The following is a 14,548-nucleotide window of genomic DNA, read 5'->3' on the forward strand; positions in this document are numbered from 1 at the left end:
TGTAAATTACTCTCCTGGAAGCTTCCTCTCAGTTGATTGGCTTTAATCTCTACAGACAGGCTTCTCCTCTGATCTAGGCCTAGACTCTAAAACACTGCACTACAGCCTAGTCTGTGCTCTGGGTGTTCTCCTTGTCTGGAAATGACTCAGATGCATGAAGAGGTAAACTGTAGAACTCTGGATAAGAAGCATGGTCAGAGCACTAAGTATGTGATTAAGAGTCACTGTGGGGATTCCAAGCTGAAAATGAACAAAGGAAGGGAAATGGGAGACAGAATTACCTCTGCCCACAACACATATCAAATCATTTTGTTTTCTCAAATGACATGAATGCCAGAGGTTCTGACCTCAGGGATATTTCAAGTAACACTGAAGGATACTTCAGAGATCCTCTCTGCTTCTCCTGTCACCCTAAACAGACATTCTTTTTCTCTTTTCTAAGATATAATCCTTGTCTTTCTGCTCTTCTCTCTCTGCTCTATTGAAATCATTCTTCCATTTGCACATCTTCAAATTCTGTCTCTATGCTTTTGATTTCTAACTTTGTAACGTACGTTCAGCACTATTCCTTTTATGCTCTGTTTTCCTTAAAAATAAATTTCACTTAAGGGCTTAAATATAAGACAAGACACCATCAAACTCCTGGAAGAGAACATAGGCAAAACATTCTTTGACATCAACAACATGAATATTTTCTCAGGTCAGTCTCCCAAAGCAACAGAAATGAGAGCAAAAATAAACCAATGGGACCTAATCAAACTGACAAGCTTTTGCACAGCAAAGGAAACCAAAAGGACAACTTACAGAATGGGAGAAAAGAGTTTCAAATGATGCAACAGACAAGGACTTAATCTCTAGAATACACAAGCAACTTATACAACTCAACAGCAAAAAAGCCAACAACCCAATGGAAAAAAATGGGCAAAAGACCTGAATAGACATTTTTCCAAGGAAGATGTACAGATGGCCAATAAGCACATGAAAAAATGCTCAACATCCCTGATTATTAGAGAAATGCAAATCAAGACTACCACGAGATACCACCTCACACCAGTAAGAATGGCCATCATTAAGAAGTCCACAAATAACAAATGCTGGAGAGGGTGTGGAGAAACAGGAACCTCTTGCACTGTTGGTGGGAATGTAAGCTGGTACAACCACTATGGAGATCAGTATGGAGATACTTTAGAAATCTATACATAGAACTACCATATGACCTAGCAAACCCACTCTTGGGCACACATCCAGACAAAACTTTCCTTAAAAAAGACACATGCACCCCTATGTTCATTGAAGCACTATTCACAATAGCCAAGACATGGAAACAACCCAAATGTCCATCGACAGATGACTCGATTAGGAAGATGTAGTATATACACACAATGGAATACTACCCGGCCATAAAAAAGAATGAAATAATGCCATTTGCAGCAACATGGATGGAATTAGAGACTCTCATACTCAGTGAAATAAGTCAGAAAGACAAAGACAAATACCATATGATATCATTTATATCTGGAATCTAATATACGGCACAAATGAACCTTTCCACAGAAAAGAAAATCATGGACTTGGAGAATAGACTTGTGGTTGCCAAGGGGGAGGGGGAGGGAGAGGGGTGGTTGGGGAGCTTAGGGTTAATAGATACAAACTATTGCCTTTGGAATGGATGAGCAATGAGATCCTGCTGTATAGCATTTGTAACCTTGTCTAGTCATTTATGATGGAGCATGATAATGTGCGAAAATAGAATGTGTACATGTGTGTGTAACTGGGTCACCATGCTATAAAGTAGAAAAAAACTGTATTGGGGAAATAACTATTAAAAAATAATAATAATAAATAGAAATAAATAAATAAATAAATTTCACTTGACCTGTGGCTTGCAATAACTACATTCTTCCTGCTGATAGATTTTGCTGACAAATTTATTTGAAAATCTAGGGTCATTTGCTGACAAAATTATTTGAAAGACTTTATATCCAAAGTGCAGTTTCTCTTTTTCCCAGTTTCTTGTTTACTGCTATCTGGTTTCTGTTCCTGTTTTATCTCCATCTTCCTTGTCTCTTAGACCTGTCTGTTGCATTAAAAAAAGTAACGGCTGCTTCATAAAGACCATGAAAAATTTTTAGTAAACTTCCCTCCTTCCTAAGTTGCTAAGACCAGGAGGAGAAAGGGGTATATTATGAAGAAAAAAAAGTACTGGCAAGACCAAGTATAAATTGGAAAGCTGCTTGCCTCCCAATTAAAATTAATAAATCTTTGTTAAGGCCCTACTATATCCAAAACTCTTTAGTTAAATGCTAGAGAAATAAAAATGGAAGAAAGAGGATGGATTATTGAGTTCTTGGATGACTGATGAGTTATTGAAAAGAATTCAAGAAATTATAATGTGAGTTTTATGTAAGTGAGCTGGAGTTCTAAAATTCCGTTTGTAAAGGCCTAATAGTTATTTCATACGCTAATAGGAAGGTGAAATGCATGTTAAGCAAGCCCATTCATACAATATATGCACCTGCTCTTTTCTACCAATAAAGAGATTACCTATGTGACTTATGACACTAATACAATATGAACATACTAGGAGATACTTGATAGATTTCTTTTTGTGTTTATAACAGAGCATAGGTATTATGTTAGAGATTCAAGTTGATAGTTTCTGACATTTAACAATAGTCACTGAATTACATTATTGATTAAAATAGCAAAGATTTTTTTTTTAAAGAAAATATAAAACTTCTAGCTAGTTTAAAACAAGCCAGAAGTTCCCATCGTGGCTCAGTGAAATACAAATCTGACTGTCATCTGTGAGGACGCAAGTTCGACCCCTGGCCTCCGATTCGATCTGACCCCTAGTCTGGGAACCTCCATGTACTGCAAGTGAGGCCCTCAAAAAAAAAAAAAAAAAAAAAAAAAAAAGAGAGAGAGAGAGAAAAAGATAAAACAGTTAGGTCTCCACATTATTGCCACTTTGAGTCACATCATTCTTTGTGGGAGGCTGCCCATATCAGAGGGTTTTAACAGCACATCTGGCATCTACCCGTTAAATGCTGGTAGCACCCCCTTTTCTTTCAGGAGTAACAGTCAGAACTATCTCTCTGCATTGCCAAATATTGCCTGTAGGGGGCACAAACTTGTCCCCGGTTTTGAGCCACTGGAATAGATGGGATGACATAAGAAAGTCCAAACCTACTTTTAAAAAAATAGAAACCAAAAATAACACCCAGAGTACCTAATTTTTATTTCAGGATAATTTTCTATTTTTCAATTTTAGAAAAACATTTCCCAGTTTTAGGTTATTAGAAAATGTTTATAATGAGGACAAATCTCATTAAGCAGACTACTTCAACATTTATTAGCACCTATTTGTATATTTGCTGCTTTATTTTAAACTAAGTAGTGTTTCCATATTGAGGTCCTCCAACATAATATTAAGAGGTAAATTTTATATAATCTTATTTTCATACAGGACTTTATGAACTTGAGCTGTGGAATGTACTATGGTCTATAAAATAGCATAGTTTCAGCTTCTGTTTATGCTTTAAGTTCCTTGTAATTTTTGTTTATATCAGTTAATTTCAATAGTGATGTTATTATCACTTCAAGAAACTAAAACTTTGTTACTTATAAAAATACCACTTTCTCATAAAAATAAATATAGCTATATAAATAAAACAGTGAAATAATTATCCTACTTCTGACAAGTGTAGGAGAAGTAATTATTCGTTAATACTCCTTTTGCAAAAATAGTGGCAGTGATGTAAATTATACTTTTAAATCCATTTGCTGGTCATCATAGTGCGTCTCTAAATCAGGCTCTTACCCCATCCTTAGAGAAACAGCAGGAGTGATGCTTCTCGAATTTTTCTGCCTCAACTTTTTTCAGTTAGTAATGATAGCTCCAAATGGCTAGGATTTTCAGTGGAATGGGGGCGGGAATTCAGTGGGAATTAGTTCCTCCAGGAAGAAGATCTAAAGTTCTCACCTGTAGTTGCATATGAGATTCTCTTTGATATTGAATACTGATCTCTAGCTCTCCTCCCTGGGGAATTTAACTTAACTTGTCTAGGATTGAGGCTGGCCAAAATCTTAGAACTCTCTAGATGTATAGTCAGGGTTGAGAAATATTGCTGGAAGAGAATAGAGCTCAACTCTGAACAAATTATGTGTAGTTTGAAAAAGACTTTTGGAGAATTTTCATGGACCTTCTTTAAGGGAATATCCTAAGAATGAACTGTCTGTGAACCAAGGGTTTCACTTCTCCTGTCCCCGCCCCCCAACCCTGTCTCTCTCCCATTCCCACCCCAAAGATGAAAGCCCAATAAAAAAGCTACTTTCCAGTGCAGCATTGGAAAGATGTGTGTGGAATAGGATGCTTTCCTTAACATCAGAATTTACTCTGGGAAGATGAGGCCCAGTGTCACTATCAACAAGAAAATTTCCAGAAAGAGTGTGGACAAACACAAAATCCTTTGTCCATGAGGATGAACTCAGCGAATTTTCTGGCCCATAGATCCATGGAGGACACTGAACAGTTTCTGCTTCCATGGGTTATATATTCTAGACACCAAAGTTTGTGCTGAGAGCCTGACTCTCCTAGCTGCTGTGCCAGCTCCCAATCCTATTTTACGTATGCTCCAGATTACAAAATTCCTTCTTTGTAGGATTCTATGGCTTCAAAAAATTTGGCTGATATTTCTACATTTCTTTTCTCATCTGTAAAATGAAGTAACTAGTTAATTACTGAAATAGATCCCTGCTCCAAAAATTTACATTCTTTCTTTGTGAGATTTTTTTCAAAGTGATTATTTATTGTTATGAACTTTGAAATCCTACTGACATAAATTAAGTTACAGTAAAAGACCCTGGATATTACTCTCATGAACCCTCATATTCTCCTCTTCCTCATCTTCCAGCTGTTTTGCTTTGGCATTTCCTTTTCTGAGATAGCTAGGACAAAAGATTACTGCCTTTTTATAAAGGGAAATTAATGGGCTTAGTGTGAGGCACGGAAGGTAGAGAATAACAACTTAAGTAAGAGAAAAAAAGAGGAAGGAGGAAGTGAGATCATAGACACCAAATGCACATAATTCTTAAAGATGGGAACTTGCAATAATGAGGTGTCAGCAAGGTCAAGTAGATAAGTACTAAACTGAGAGGTTTCTGGTTACAGGGGCATTTGAGTTTGTAAATGGATTGCACACTCTCCTCCAGCCCCCAACCTCAGAAAGCTGCCACAGGCTCTCCTGCTGCTTTGACAACTCCTCTTAGCCCTTCTCCTCCTGCAGAGGGTCATGAATAATAACCCCAATGTCTCTGCAAAGGTGCCCCTCACCCTCACTGTGGGCAGGTGCCATCATTCAAGACATACCCAGATTCCATGGAGAAGAAGACATTATGACGGCATTGCAATCGATCTCTTCACTGCTAAAGAAGTTAAATCCACATGACCTATATTCATGTACTGATTAGCTCAGATGGAAAAATGAAGACTACTGACAGTGGATCATGCTGTAAATACAGGAGTTCATAAATAAGTAAAATCCCCATGGGTAGGAAACTCAGAGTTGAAATAAAAATGTCTGATAAAATAGAAAAAAAAAGAGAAAAGTTAGGATCAAAATATAAAACTTTAGGGGAACTGGCATAAAATTTTTTCCCAATATCTGTAAATATATTTTTGCCCTGGATAGATTATGTGAGGGAGGTTGCATGAGTAGTTGAGTGACAGACACAGCCTGAATTGGGGGGCTGAAATAATTCTGTTTTGGTCAGCTCCTTGCAAAAATAAAATGTGCTAATTGTAAAAAGTTTTAAAAAATAATTAGTTAAAAAACCTTGATCTTATCCCCATGCTAGATTCTAATACTAACCACTGTTACAAGCTATTGCATGCCAAATTCACACACACACACACACACACACACACATGCACACACACACGTGTACAAGTGCATGTACAGCTGTCCTTTGTACATCATGATTTTAACCTACATGGTTCCACTTATATATGGATTTTGTGTGTGTGTGTCTTTTTGCTTTTTCTAGGGCCGCTTCCCATGGCATATGGAGGTTTCCAGGCTGGGGGTCTAATCAGAGCTGCAGCAGCTGGCCCATGCCACAGCCACAGCAATGCGGGATCTGAGCAGAGTCTGCAACCTACACCACAGCTCACGGCAACGCCAGATCCTTAACCCACTGAGCAAGGCCAGGGATCAAACCTGCAACCTCATGGTTCCTAGTCGGATTTGTTAACCACTGCACCATGACGGGAACTCCTGGATTTTTTTTTCAATAGTAAATACTACAGTACTACATGATTACTGTACAGAAAGTCACTGCTTCTAGCCCCCTTATTGTTCAAGGGTCAACTATATATACACCTATATGTATGTATGTATGTATACGCATACACACATATATGCATATATATCTATACATGCATATATCTGTAATGTGTTTATAATTCACCTATAGCTACTAATATAAATGTGTATTTACATCTTTACATTTACATATGCTTTTGGTGTAAATGGATTGGTATTTTCTACCTTCATATATGTTTCCTTTTTTGTTCAACTTAATATAGTCCCACTTCCTTGGGTTAGATCATGGCTCCATCAGTTACTTATGTAACTTTAAGATATGCTACTCAAATTCTCCATGACTCCCTCTTTCCATCAAGAAACAGAGATAACAGTGGTACCTACTTCTTAACGTTGTTATGTGGATTAAACTAAGGACCAAATAACAAGATCTTAGGATAGTATTGGCACATCAAAGTTCTGCAAAAGTGTTACTATTATTTTGATAATCATCTTTAACATCATCATAATCATCTCCATCATTATACACAGTGGATGCTGTGGTACTCTTCCCAGATCCCCTCTTTAGGACACTTTTGATGACTCATGACCCTGTGCTCCTTAATAGCAGTTACCTTTGGCCACATGGAACTGTGGAACTGTTATGAACAAAGTGAAGCTCACATTGCAGCATATAATCCACAGCTAAGGACTGGCTGATACGTGGTCACCAATGCTCAACCTCCTTAGCTTTAATCTGGACAATTCTGAAGGGCCATCCCTGGGCTTATAAGAGCTCTCTATAAGCTTATAAATCAGCTTCTCCCTTTGCTCAATCCTGTTTTCCTCAATCACTTTATGCTTATGGATGTAAATCTGGAGATCACTCACTTTATGCTTATGGATGTAAATTAATGTGCTGCATACAAATTCCTATCTCAGAATATGAACTGTAGATCAACTGCCTCTTCGAGAACTGCAATTCATCTGCCAACTGAAGTTAGGCACTTGCCATCTGCCTCTACAAGGATTAAATCATGAGCCACTGCAGATGCTGAACTTCAACACCCCTGAAAGGGTTCCGGATGGAGATCAGGAGTGAGGTGCTCTATGTTCTGGGAAAACTGGTAGAACAGGTCTTTGAACAGGTAGATATTTTCAGGAGAAGACTGTATGAGCCCAGTTCTTGCATCCCTTCATATCTAGCAAAGCACTGAAGTCCTTCATGGTGACATTAGTTCCTCATGATTAGCAGTAACCTTCTGCAAAATATGTGCTTGATTGAATGGACCTCCCCCTTCACGAAAGTCGCATGTATACTGACCTTCCCCCCACCTCTTCAGAGTGGGTTTTCAGAGTTATCTGAAAAGTTATCTGTACCAGGGTTACAGTCCTTGTTTTTTCCCCAATAAAACTTAACTCACTACTCTCACATTGTGCTTTTTTTTTTTTTTTTCAGTAGACACGGCCTAGTAACATTTCTTTTTTTCATAAATTTTCCTAGGAAGTTGAAGAAGCACTTCCCAAATGGAGTGAATTTACTGTAAAAAGTAAGGAGAACTGGGCAATGCAGAGAGGACTTTCCAGATCTCTCATCAGAGCCAAAGAACTCATTCATGGAGGCTCAGAAGATCACAGCTGTTGACCCCCCTTAGCTCTATTCCAAACTGAGTCACAAAGAATTCCCTGGCCCAATGTTTCCTTTCAAGAAAGACCATGGTCAAGGAGGGTATAGTGCAGGAATACAATGCTCCTTCTCCACTTTACCATATTTTACAGAACTCTGAAGGACCATCCCAGGTCCAAGTTTTCTATAATATCAATTGCGGTCCTACTTACAGTCGGAATTCAAGTCAGATTCTCCCTGCATCTAACTCTGCCTTTCTCATTCCCTCATTCCCCAAGTAAATATTCAGAACCTGTCTTTCCTTCTCAGAATATGTTTCTTGGGAACCTAACCTAACCTAAGACATCATATCAAGAGTAAAAACTTTCTATGCTGGTAGATAAATATCTGTCTCATTAAAATGGCTGTGCAGCTTTCCATTGTATTCATAATTTATAATGGCATAATTTACTTAACCAGTGAGTTAGGTCATTCTTAAGACAGCTTAGACTAGACCTCACAATGATAGCCAGTGTAGATCATAATAGCAAACAGTGAGCCAAAAATTTAGCCTCTCTGTTAATCATTTAAGATGACTCACTGTCATTCACAATCTTTATGGTTTATTTAGCAGTAACGTATTTTAAAAAGAACCTGGCTTTATTTCTTGCTGTCAGGATTACATGGGAAAATCAGTGAGCTCATGTGGTAATGTATTTCTTTGATGCTACTTTATTACATTGATTGACAGCTAATGGTAAGTGTATGTGAGTGAATAGATGAGTAAAAACTGAGCCAAATGTGATCTGAAGAAAATGTTAAGAAAAATTTTAAAGAACTGAGTTAGGGTAGTGAAAAGAAATGCAGGTTGTAAGTATCAAGGATTTTATTTGTGGCTTTTATTTAAAATCTGTTCTTTAGTTACTTTCCCACTCCTAAAAGGTCAGTGATGTCTGTGATTTAATTAAAAGCATAAGAGACAGAGAAAGACAAATATCATATGAGATCATTAATATGTGGAATCTAATAAAGAATGATGCAGGGGAACTTGTTCACAAAACTGGATCAGACTCAAAGATTTCAAAACCAAACTTATGGTTACCAAAGGGAAAACACTGGCGGAGGGATAAAATGAGAGGTTGTGATTGACATATATACACAAATATATATGGAATGGATGAGAAACAGGGACCTACTGTACAACACAGGTAAATCTAGTCAATATTCTGTAGTGACCCATATGGGATAATAATCTGAAAAGGAATGGATATATGTATACGTAAAACTAATTAATGTTGCTGTACACCTGAATGGGTATATGTGTATGAATAACTGATTTTTTTTTTCTGTGCCCCTGAAACTAACACAATTTGTAAGTCAACTATACTCCAATAAAATTTTTTTTTTTTTTTGTCTATTTCTTTGGGCCGCTCCCACGGCTTATGGAGGTTCCCAGGCTAGGGGTCTAATCCGAGCTGTAGCCGCCAGCCTACGCCAGAGCCATAGCAACGTGGGATCCAAGCTGGGTCTGCGACACACACCACAGCTCACGGCAACGCCAGATCCTTAACCCACTGAGCAAAGCCAGGGATTGAACCCGCAACCTCATGGTTCTTAGCCGGATTCGTTAACCACTGCGCCACGATGGGAACTCCTCCAATGAAATTTTTTAAAATGCCATATGATTCAACAATTTCACCTATGCTATATACCCAAAAGAATTAAAAGCAGTGGAGTTCCCGTTGTGGCGTAGCGGTTAACGAATCCGACTAGGAACCATGAGGTTGCGGGTTCGGTCCCTGCCGCTGCTCAGTGGGTTAACGATCCGGCGTTGCCGTGACCTGTGGTGTAGGTTGCAGACGCGACTCGGATCCCGCGTTGCTGTGGCTCTGGCGTAGGCAGTGGCTACAGCTCTGATTACACCCCTAGCCTGGGAACCTCCATATGCCACGGGAGTGGCCACAAAAAATAGCAAAAAAAAAAAGACGGAAAAAAAAAAGAATTAAAAGCAGTGTCTCAAGGAGATATTTGCAATAGTTAAAATGTAGAAACCACTAAGTATCCATCATTGGGTGAATAAATAAGAAAAATGTGATATATGCATATATCACATATATACAATGGAATATTATTCAGCCTTAAAAAGAAACGAAATTCTGACACCTGCTACAATATGAGTGAATCTGGAAGACATTATGCTGAATGTAGTAAGCCAGTCAAAAAAAGACAAATACTTTATGATTTCACTCACATGAGATACTTATATGAATCAAAACTATAGAGATGGGAGTTCCCCTCGTGGCTTAGTAGTTAACGGACCTGACTAGGATCCATGAGGATGCAGGTTTGATCCCTGGCTGCACTCAGTGGGTTAAGGATCCAGCATTGCCATGAGCTGTGGTGCAGGTCACAGACGTGGCTCGGATTCTGCATTGCTGTGGCTCTGGTGTAGATCAGTGTCTACAGCTCCTATTGGACCCCTAGCCTGGGAACTTCCATAGGCCGTGGGTGTGGCCCTAAAAAGACAAAAAAAAGATTAAAAAAAATTAGAGAGACAGAAAGTAGAATAGTGGTTGCCTGGGGCTGTGCAAAGGGAAGAATCAGGGGAAGGTTATTGTTTAATAGGTACAGATTCTAAGTTTCACAAGACAAAAAGAATTTTAGAGATGGATGGAGATAATTAGTATACAACATTATAAAGGTATTTAAATACTATTGAACTGTACATTTTAAAATGGTTAAGATGGTAAATTTTATGTTTATATTTTGGGATTTTCCCAAAATAGGAAAATTGAAAAATATCAAATATAAGAATACAGCAATATTTAATATTAGTGATTTACCTTTTCTCTGCCCTCAATCTGATCTTCTTCTGAATTTCTTTGATATCTGAATGACGTCACCATGCATCCACCTTCAGAGAGGAGAAACCCAATATATTCATCCTTGAAATTTCCCTTTTCCTCACTTTTCATATGCAATTCATTACAATGTTTTAAATTATACATTCTTCTCTCTTTGGAACACCTGCCCACTGCTGCAATTTATGTGAAAACATCAAAATACCAGTGTGCTGGTACTCAATACAGTATTAATGAATTGTTAAATCATAAAATTAAGCATGAGCACTCTTCAACTCCTTAGGAAATTTCTTTCAGAATAATTTGGGCAATGAATTATTTTTGGATGGAAATATGCCATATTATTTTAAAAAAACCATTTAATATGACATATGGTTCCTATTAAAATTGTTTACTGAAATTATGGCTTAAAAGATGGCTGAAGCAGGAGTTTCCATTGTGGCTTAGCGGGTTACCAACCCAGCTAGTATCCATGAAGATGTGGGTTCCATCCCAAAGCTCAGTGGGTTAAAGATCTGATGTTGCCATGAGTTGCGGTGTAGAGATCTGGCATTGCTGTGGCTGTGGTATAGGCCAGCAGCTGCCGCTCTGATTTGACCTCTAGCCAGGGAACTTCCATGTGCTGCAGGTGTGGCCCTAAGAGGGAAAACAAACGAACAAAAAAACAAAAAAGTTGAAGCAAAAGGCAATAAGCAATGAAGACTGAGCTTTAAAAAAAGTATCTTTCATAGAAATGATCATAGAAGCAAATGCTACCTCCAGTATTTTCCAGGAATGATAGGTTACAAAACAAATACCTCACAGGAAGGGTTTGGTCAAAGATGCACATGAAATCACAGACACAGTTATCTTAAAGGACCCCAAAATGGAAAGTGAATGTGTGAGTGGTATACGTGGCGGTTTTGGGTTTACATAATATTAACAACAATAAAGGTTGGTAAAAAACATTTTTCTCTGACCCTGTCAAAATTCACTTTTTAGAGGTTTTCTATTTTCATATTTTAAATTTTAAATGACTCCTTTACAGTTGTTGATTTATGTGATGTTTTGTAAATATGTTATATATTCTATAGATTTCTAACTGCCCATGTGACACACATTTTTAGATTTAAGATGTTGCCTTACATTTGTTTTTTCTTTTTATTTGTGAAAAGAAAAATAAGAGCTGGATTTAATCTTTGCTTCACCATTTTTTTGTGAAGGGGGGTGTAAAACCTTGGAAATGTGGCTAATGATTATACTTCTCTGAGCCTTGGTTTATAACCAGGACAGCTGGGACAATGGGACTACTAATACCTACTTCAAATTGGCCCCTGTGAGGGTGAAAATAAAAAAGTCACCTCATACTCCTTACCACTTAGGCAATCAATAAATAGTAGCTCTCAATAACATTAATACTGAGCTTTCATTTTTGAGTCTTTGCTTATCATCACCGGTAAAATTACCCTGACTACTTTTACAAAACCAACTAAATATGATTTATAGAAACAAAATGAAATACAGACGGAGGTAATTTATTATTGTTGTTATCATTATCATTATTATCTACAGAATACAGTGGTTTCTAAGGTCATAATAAGGTTAACTTGTCAGAGAAAGGTATCTGGGATGTAAGTTATCTAAGACAATGAAGTGGCAAGAATTCAAATGCAACAGTTTATGGAAGATAACTAATACATTAAATTTGATTCTGAGATGTTGAAATTGAACAGGACCATTGGGACAGTATAAATCACCCCTCTCCTTTTGCAGACTGTAATGGCTAAACCTACAGAAGTTTACTGTTTTCCCACAACTACAGAGCATGTCCGCAAAAAGGAAAGTAGAAAACACATGTTTTAAACTCCCAGTCCAATGCTCTTTCTAAGACTCATGCAGATGAAGAGAAAATTAATTCCCAAGTTATTTGCTTATCTTACACACAGAGTATGTTGGTAGAAAATAGATTATTTTGGAAATATCATCACAGAGACATAAATAGCTGGATATGCTTACAAACATTTTGGAGAAACTTAAATGGTTAAATTTCTGGGAAAAAAAAACTTCTCAGATATGCAAATCAAAACTACTATGAGGTACCACTTTACACCAGCCAGAATGGCCATCAAAAAAGTCTACAAGCAATAAAAGCTAGAGAGGGTGTGGAGAAAAGGGAACACTCTTACACTGGTAGTGGGAATGTAAATTGATACAACCACTATGGAAAAAAGTATGGAGATTCCTCAAAAAAATAAAAATAGAACTACATTTGATCCAGCAATCCCACTCCTGGGCACCCATAGGGAGAAAACCATAATTCAAAAAGATACATTGACCCCAGTGTTCACTGCAACACTGTTTACAATAGCCAAGACATGGAAACAACCTAAATGTCCATCTACAGAATAGATAAAGAAGTGGTATGTATACGCAACGGGCTATTACTCAGCCATAAAAAAGAATGAAATAATGTCATTTGCAACAACATGGATGAACCTAGAGATTATTATACTAAGTGAAGTTAGACAGTGAAACTCAAACATCATATGATACCTGGAGTTCCCGTCGTGGCTCAGTGGTTAACGAACCCAACTAGGAACCATGAGGTTGCGGGTTCGGTCCCTGCCCTTGCTCAGTGGGTTAACGATCCGGCGTTGCCGTGAGCTGTGGTGTAGGTTGCAGACGCGGCTCGGATCCCGCGTTGCTGTGGCTCTGGGATAGGCTGGTGGCTACAGCTCCGATTAGACCCCTAGCCTGGGAACCTCCATATGCCGGGGGAGCGGCCCAAAGAAATAGCAAAAAGACAAAAAAAAATATATATATATATATTTATATATATATATATAAATATATATATATGATATATATATATATGATACCACTTATATGTGGAATCTTAAAAAAAAAAAAAAGAAGAAGAAGACGAGGAAGAAGAAAGGATCCAAATGAACTTATCTGCAGTACAGAAACATATTCACAGACTTTGAAAACAAACTTATGCTTACCAAAGGGGACAGATGCGGGGAGAGGGATAGACCATGGGTTTGGGATTGATATATGTACAATGAGGTGTATGGAAGGACTGGTCAATGGGGACCTGCTGTGTAGCAAAGGACTCTAACCAATATGCTGTTATAATTTACACGGGTAAAAAATCTTAAATAAAATGGGTGTGTGTGTATGTCTAACTGACTTTGTTGTCCAGCAGAATTATCACAACATTGTAAATGAACTATAGCACAATAAAACTTTAAAAAATGAAAGGGAAGAAAAAAAAAAAAAACTCCTGTAATTGCATCTCCTTATTTAGTTGGATATCTGAGAGAAAACATGTAAGCCTCATCCAGTATGTTGTTTCAGTGCGTATAGTGATTCCATAATATAAAGTCGGTTTTTGTGCTTGGTGTGAAAAGCTAAATGATTGTGAACCCTGCCCTATGAGTACATGGTCTAATGGGGAGGAAATCCATTAATAGATCAAGGCAATTCAACAAAAAGGTGCTGAGGTGTGAATATGTATAAGACATTATGAGAGTATAGAATAGCAATAAATACCTGTGGTCAAATTATCACTTATTATATAGACTTTCAGGTCAAGAAATTAATTTTTTAAGTAGCCAAATGTTTATTTGGATAATAAAACTACCATCACCTTAACTTGTTTCTATCAGCAAAAAAAAAAAAAAAAAAAAAAAGAAAAAAGAAAAAAAAAGGCTATTGGGAAGTAGTACTCTGTTCTCAGAAAAACAAAAATGGATTGACATCATTACTGTAAACTTTCATTATTCTTCTATACT

At 37.5% G+C, this 14,548-nt stretch overlaps 1 long non-coding RNA gene across 3 annotated transcripts in view; it reads right to left on the reverse strand.

Annotated features, from left to right (window-relative positions):
• LOC106505481 (uncharacterized) overlaps window positions 1-14,548 on the reverse strand; it is a 712,816-nt gene that overhangs the window by 167,472 nt on the left and 530,796 nt on the right. For 2 of the 3 annotated variants that reach the window (XR_014825020.1, XR_014825021.1), the window contains one exon: window positions 10,755-10,825. The exons of the other annotated variant lie outside the window; for it this stretch is intronic. This is a non-coding gene — a long non-coding RNA (uncharacterized LOC106505481). The remainder of the gene's footprint in view (window positions 1-10,754; window positions 10,826-14,548) is intronic. 3 annotated transcript variants of the gene reach the window in all.

This window comes from Sus scrofa, chromosome 13 (genome assembly GCF_054392235.1).
Source record: "Sus scrofa isolate SSC_HxYL_T2T_F1_AM1 chromosome 13, Sscrofa_HxYL_maternal_Yorkshire_Landrace_v2.0, whole genome shotgun sequence".
Classification (NCBI taxonomy): Eukaryota; Metazoa; Chordata; class Mammalia; order Artiodactyla; family Suidae; genus Sus; species Sus scrofa.